The following is a 6,748-nucleotide window of genomic DNA, read 5'->3' as shown; positions in this document are numbered from 1 at the left end:
GAAGGGAAGGTCTTAGGAAACTGACCTCAACTTAAAAAAAGAAAGGTAATTTGGTTTCAATCTTCAAATAAAAAGTGCATTTGATTTTGAAAAACAATCATCAAGATTCACATTTTTGTGTTTAACAACAACCTTGAAATTGGTCTGCCTCAGAGGACAGCATGATTCTAGGCTACCTTAGCATGAATGATTTATGACATTCATGAACTTGGCAACTACATCAGTTTTTCTAAACCTGGCACCCAACACCACCTGCATGTTAAGTGAAGATTTATGATTTATAAAACTCACCTCATTATGCAGAGGTACATGAATTGTCTTCTATCTGTAATCTATAACTCCCAAGACAGATAAGAAGGCAGCTATGTCACAGAATTTATGGCTCCTACCCACTAAAGCTGAAGTTTTGGAGAAAAACTACAGAAATAACTGGCCCCTTTGGAGAAAAATAGCTTTAGCTAACCATTACACCCCCAAATGATGAAATGGCTATAACCCACCATTATATCTTACATGAACAAAGAGGCTAACGGCGAAAGTCACTTTAATCACAGCACTGAACTATGCCTCCCTTTTGAATGCGGCGGTGATACACAGAACCTAAGTGACTTCTTGGAAATATCAAGCACTCTGTCAGTTTAATTTTTTTCCCCAGTTTGGTGTCTGAGACCTCTTGCTGAGATTTCTCATCAAGTGGCCCAGCCAGAGCCACAGACATGGACTTCAGGGAAGACAATTCAATACCTCGTTGTGTCTAATGGCTTCCTGCATACACCCCTAAAGTGAAGAAGATCACATGCTGATTTGAGTTCTGAAATGCAGCTTGTTTTCAGAGATATTTTAGAAGTGCAGCTTCTCTCTCCCTATACCCTGAAAAAATAAAAAAATAAAAACTTGGAAGAACAGAGCATTCCGTGGAATAAACTTATGTATCTTATGGAATAAGATTATATAGCTAGCCATTAAAAATGACAAGTATATGGGACCGGGTTGACATGCAGAAATCTTTAGACAACAGTAAACAAAACAAGCAGAACATAAAATGATAGAAAAAAAAATGATGTTTCAATCCTAGAGATTTTCTTTTTTTTTTTTTTTTTTTTTTTTTGAGACGGAGTCTCACTGTGTCTCCCAGGCTGGAGTGCAGTGGCGCGATCTCGGCTCACTGCAAGCTCCGCCCCCCGGGTTCACGCCATTCTCCCGCCTCAGCCTCCCAAGTAGCTGGGACTACAGGTGCCCACTACCGCGCCCGGCTAGTTTTTTTTTTATTTTTAATAGAGACGGGGTTTCACCATGTTAGCCAGGATAGTCTCGATCTCCTGACCTTGTGATCCACCCGCCTCGGCCTCCCAAAGTGCTGGGATTACAGGCTTGAGCCACCGCGCCCGGCCAATCCTAGAGATTTTCAATGGTATAAAGCTAAATGAAAAACAATAAAACCCTAAATAATTTATTTTCAAATTTCCCTACCAATAAGGAAATAGATATATACACATGGCTGCCGACCACCCTGAATCTGAGAAGCACCCTATGCCTCCCTCTTCTGCAGAGCTCTCCAAAGAACATCCTACTCTCTCTGGCCTTTGAGAGTGTAGAACACCAGCACTCAGATACCCAGGTCCACCGAGGAAAGCTGAAAATGTAAATGTCTTTACGTAGCAGGAGGAAAATCAATCAGAAAAAAGAAGGTAGGAAACCTACTTCCATATTTGATAACTAAATAAACCTTTTAGGGAGATTGTTCTTTGTTATTTACTTAGTAACCTGATTTCCAAAATGTGTCTGGGATTCTCCCAGTTCTGACTTTGGGCTCTAGTGCCAGTGTGGTCACTCTAACTCATGAAAATGATACTCCACTCACAAAATGGTGTCCCAGAACAAGAGGACAGTATCAATGAACCACAGATTACATACCAGGAAAAGTGAAACCTCTCTGGCAACTGGGACTATATTCGAGAGCAGATAGATGCACAGATAGACCCCAGGGAAGAATTGCATTTGGGTTCAGGGACTCAGTTACCACTCCTCCTTAAGCGGCCTGCTGATACTTTACCACTAAAACACAGATGCTGTTCTCCAGGGCTCTGGGCGCTGGTCTGTTGGCTGCCTTTAATCCTGAGAGTGACTTCCTCAGTTCAGGCCAGGGATTCATGCTGTAATGGAATGAGAGAGAAGTGGGCCAGTACCATACACACATACACCAATGCACACACCCAACACAACCTAGGGCAGAGCAGACTTCCTTTGGGAAGCCATGTGAAGTTGCAGAGCACAGGCAGGATGGCCTCATCCATGGCTTCTGCCCATTGGCATGCTTAGAAACAGTTCATTGTGGCAGGGTGCAGTGGCTCATGCCTATAATCCCAGCATTTTGGTAGGCTGAGAGGGGTGGATCACCTGAGATTAGGAGTTCCAGACCAGCCTGGCCAACATGGTGACACCCTGTCTCTACTAAAAATACAAAAATTAGCTGGGCATAGTGACGCATGCCTGTAGTCCCAACTATTCAGAAGACTGAGGCACAAGAATTGTTTGAGCCTGGAAGGCAGAGGATACAGTGAGCCTTGGTTGTGCCATTGCACTCCAGCCTGGGCAACAGTGCAAGACTCTGTCTCAAAAAAAAAGAAAAGAAAAGAAAGAAACAGTTCATTCTTTTATGGAAGAGAGGTGTTCATGGGATGCTTATGCAAACAGATCCCCTTTTTCCCTGAAGAAACGGTCAAAGGGATCCTTCCAGGTAAACTGGCTTGCTTCAGGTCATGGCACACACACACACAAGCCCTCTCACCCAACCCCTCAACCACTAGTTGAATAAAACAAGCAATTGTCACTTAAACCAAAGGCCGGGCCTGTAAGCTAAACCAGTGACCCTTGTGACACCTGGGCACTTTTCTGGGCCTTTACTCTGCCCAATAAGGCTTTCCATATGGGATGATGTAATTCAAGCCATGCAGAGGAAGGCAGCAAGGGAGGTCTATACCAGAGATACTTTGGGGTATAGGAAAAAAGTATTTAAATCTATTTCTATTTTATCTCTTTCATTTTTGTTTTCTATTTTTAAGTATTTGTGATAATAGTACTATATACACATACGTAGTTTATAAATACATGAACACACACATAATAGGAGTATGTGCGCCAATATTTTTCTAATAGGGACATGTAATGAAAAAAATTGGAGACAAGAAGACACCACGGAGCTTGGACTATTTCTAAAAAGACATGGTCCTTAATCTCCACCTCACCATCAGAATCTCCCTTTATTAAACATGCAGATTCCACAACCCATCTCAGACCTGAATGTCCAGAGGTAAGATACCAGTGCTCTGCATGCTTAAAGAACTGCCCAGTAATTCTGACTGCTACTGAAGTTTGAGTACCATTGCAGTAGAATTGGAGAAGCTAACATAAAAAAGGCTGAGCTATGAAAAAGGCAGAGTCAGTGCAGATGAGAACACCAGAAATCCATTTCTAAGAAGAAAACAGGTAACTGGCCACTACAGCTCCTGATGGAGCCTAAGAAGTCCCTGTTCTTCCAGCATTCTGGCTGTATGGGTATTGAGACAATGGCTGTACTTTCCCAACTAGTCTTCCATTAAACTCTCGTCTCCTAAGGAAATCTGGGTATTTCCACTCTTGACAGTTGAGGAACAGGAATGGGGAAACTGAGAAACTGTCTTGGCCAGCTCAGGCTGCTGCAACAAAATATCATAGACTGGATGGCTTAAACAACAGACAGTTCTTCCTTACACTTGCCGAGGCTGAAAGTCTGAGATGAGGGTGCCAGCATGGTGGGTTCTGGTGAGGGCTCTCTTCGTGGGGAAGGGGAGATCATCTCTCATGTTTCCTCTTGTAAGGGCACTAATTTCGGCCGGGCCCGTTGGCTCACGCCTGTAATCCCAGCACTTTGGGAGGCCGAGGCGGGCGGATCACGAGGTCAGGAGATCAAGACCATCCTGGCTAACACAGTGAAACGCTGTCTGTACTAAAAATACAAAAAATTAGCTGGGCATGGTGGTGGGCACCTATAGGCCCAGCTACTCGGGAGGCTGAGGTAGGAGAATGGTGTGAACCTGGGAGGCGGAGCTTGCAGTGAGCTGAGATTGAGCCACTGCACTCCAGCCTGGGTGACAGAGTGAGACTCTGTCTCAAAGAATAAATAAATAAATAAATAAAGGCACTAATTCCATCATGAGGGCCCATCTTCATGATTTAATCACCTCCCAAAGGCCCATTTCTAAATACAATCATATTGGGAATTAGGGATTCAACATACAAATTTGGGGGACACACACATTCAGTCTATAGCAGAAACCAACAGCTCCTTGCATAGAGAGAGCATATAATCTAAGAGAACTGAAAAGGCAACTGACGTAATTTCACTAATCATGTGCCTGAAAGGGTGAGGACAGGATAGGAGGAAGAGGGTGATGAGCCAGAGTTGTCTGTAAGCATTTGAAAAAGGTCCTACACTGACCAAACATTTAACCTGAAGTCATGTGGGTGATTTCTAAAAAGCATAGCCAAGTTAAAAGAGGAGGTTGTAGAGCAGAAGCTGGAACAGTCTATGTGACCTTGGGCAATTCACTGATTCTCTCTGTCCTTTATCTAAGGTTCTTTCCAGGTTTCTAGAACCCAAGTTCAGGCTCAACTGCTAGTTCAGGATTTCTTCCACACTATATCATGCTGGTCAAGAATAAATTACTAATTTGGCCCTCTAAAGTAAAAAATCCAGAAAAGCCTCCTACATCTTTAAGAATTAAATATTAAATAGATCTTCATGAGGAGCAAATCTCTTGTTTTGTCAGCCCTCCTCTCCTCCCGATAGGAACTTCTTGCACAAGGCCTTGACCTATCCAAAAGCCAACTATTTCCCAAACCTGAATGAAAATCCAGAGTGAGTATAACTGACTGCTTTCTACCTTGAGCAATGAGACTACATTGTCACTGGAATGTAAATGTCCTGTCTAATCAAAGTGACATCTTATTTTGATTTATTGCTGCCTTACTTTTCTTTTAGGGTCATCCTGTATTTCTCTTTTCTCCTACCAGAAAGAGGGCAGGTTGGTGGGTTACTAGGCATTCACCACAGAATGAAACTTGCTAATTGTCACCACTTCTGTGGCCAGGGACATCACCTGCCATAATTCTTCCTACACTTTGCCAGGGCAAGCTCTGTTGAACCAGACTTGAGGGAAGCGACACTGTGTAATGCACTCCAATAGAGTGTAGCTAATGCCAAAAGAGGGAACTGTCTCCTGAAATCTGCCGCAGGTACATGAAAAATTCCAAGGAGAACAAAGGTGACAAATCCCTGCAGTATGCCACATTTTTATTTCCTGAAGATAGAAGGTGCCACAGCATGCTATTCATCTTTGGGGAAACTGAATAAAATGTCTTCTGAGTCACCAGTTTAAAGAGACTTTACTTTAAAAATGTAAACTTGATCCTATGAGTTATAATACAGATTGAACTTTATAGTTGTCCTGGAACCTAAATAATTCTAAAAAAGGTTAAAGTATTTCTAACTTTTTAATTCTGTTGCCTAAAATAACTGCTATTAATAATGTATTAGGCCAGTATTATAAAATGCACCTTCTGGATATGTGAAAGTAGAGGTAAAAGATAACACCCAGCTTGGTTATGAGGCAGCAGAGCCTAGTGGTTAGTAGTGCAGGTTCTGGAGTAAGAGAGTTTGGCTTCAAATTCTAGCTTCGCCATTCAGTTGCTGTGTAACCACTCTAGGCCTCAGTTTCCACATCTGCAAACTGGGAATACCAATATTTACTTGAGACCATTGTTGTGAATATGCCAGTAAATAATGTATATGAAGCATTTGTGTGGCACTTAAAATGAATGCTCAACAACTATTGGTGATTACTATTCTAATGACAATTCCTATTAATGAATGAGGGTTATTTAAATACTTAAAAGGTGAAACTAGTTACCTGTCTTCAAATATGCTAAAGTAACAATCATGTCAGTTAGAATATTATTAAAAATACAGGCCAGGCGTTGTAGCTCACGCCTGTAATCTCAGCACTCTGGGAGGCTGAGCCAGGGGGATTGCTTGAGGCCGGGAGTTTGAGACCAGCCTAGGCAACACAGCAAGACCCTATCTCTATAAAAGAAAAAATAATTATACATATATAATTATTTCCTGAATAATATACATGTATGGTATACACAGGTATTGGACAGCCACCTGTTCTGTTTGGTAAACATTTATCCGCATGCAGATTATGCATTAGCTCCTTCCATTTCCCAATTTTGCACTGAGATGACAACAGAAATGAAATACAGCACTGTGCTGCAGAAGAATTATACCATTTAGCTATGGATATGTCCATTCTTGCTCATCTGAACCTTTACATGTTTTTAGATTCAGGTTCATTTCCTTGAGCCTTCAGGCTGTAGGCCATGTTAATTTGCAAAGCAGTCCAGTAGCCTGTCTTCCCGCTGAAGATATTATAAAGCTTGCGCTTTCAGTATCTAGCGCTACCACATCCCCCTTGTGGTCGTGGAGAGTATTTGCAAGGCGCCTGAGAAACCACCAGAAACAGCAAACACACTGAATATACCCATAGGATCGTAATTTCTGACACCCTTAGATAACAACATTTGATTCCAGGATTCTTTTGTTTAACACTTCGTGGTTTTTTAACATATGGAACAAGAAGAAGGAAAGCAAACTCGTCGCTGGGCGCGGTGGCTCACACCTGTAATCCCAGCATTTTGGGAGGCCGAG

The sequence above is a fragment of the Theropithecus gelada genome, chromosome 6, assembly GCF_003255815.1.
Source record: "Theropithecus gelada isolate Dixy chromosome 6, Tgel_1.0, whole genome shotgun sequence".
Taxonomy (NCBI): domain Eukaryota; kingdom Metazoa; phylum Chordata; class Mammalia; order Primates; family Cercopithecidae; genus Theropithecus; species Theropithecus gelada.
This window is presented reverse-complemented; position numbering follows the sequence as displayed.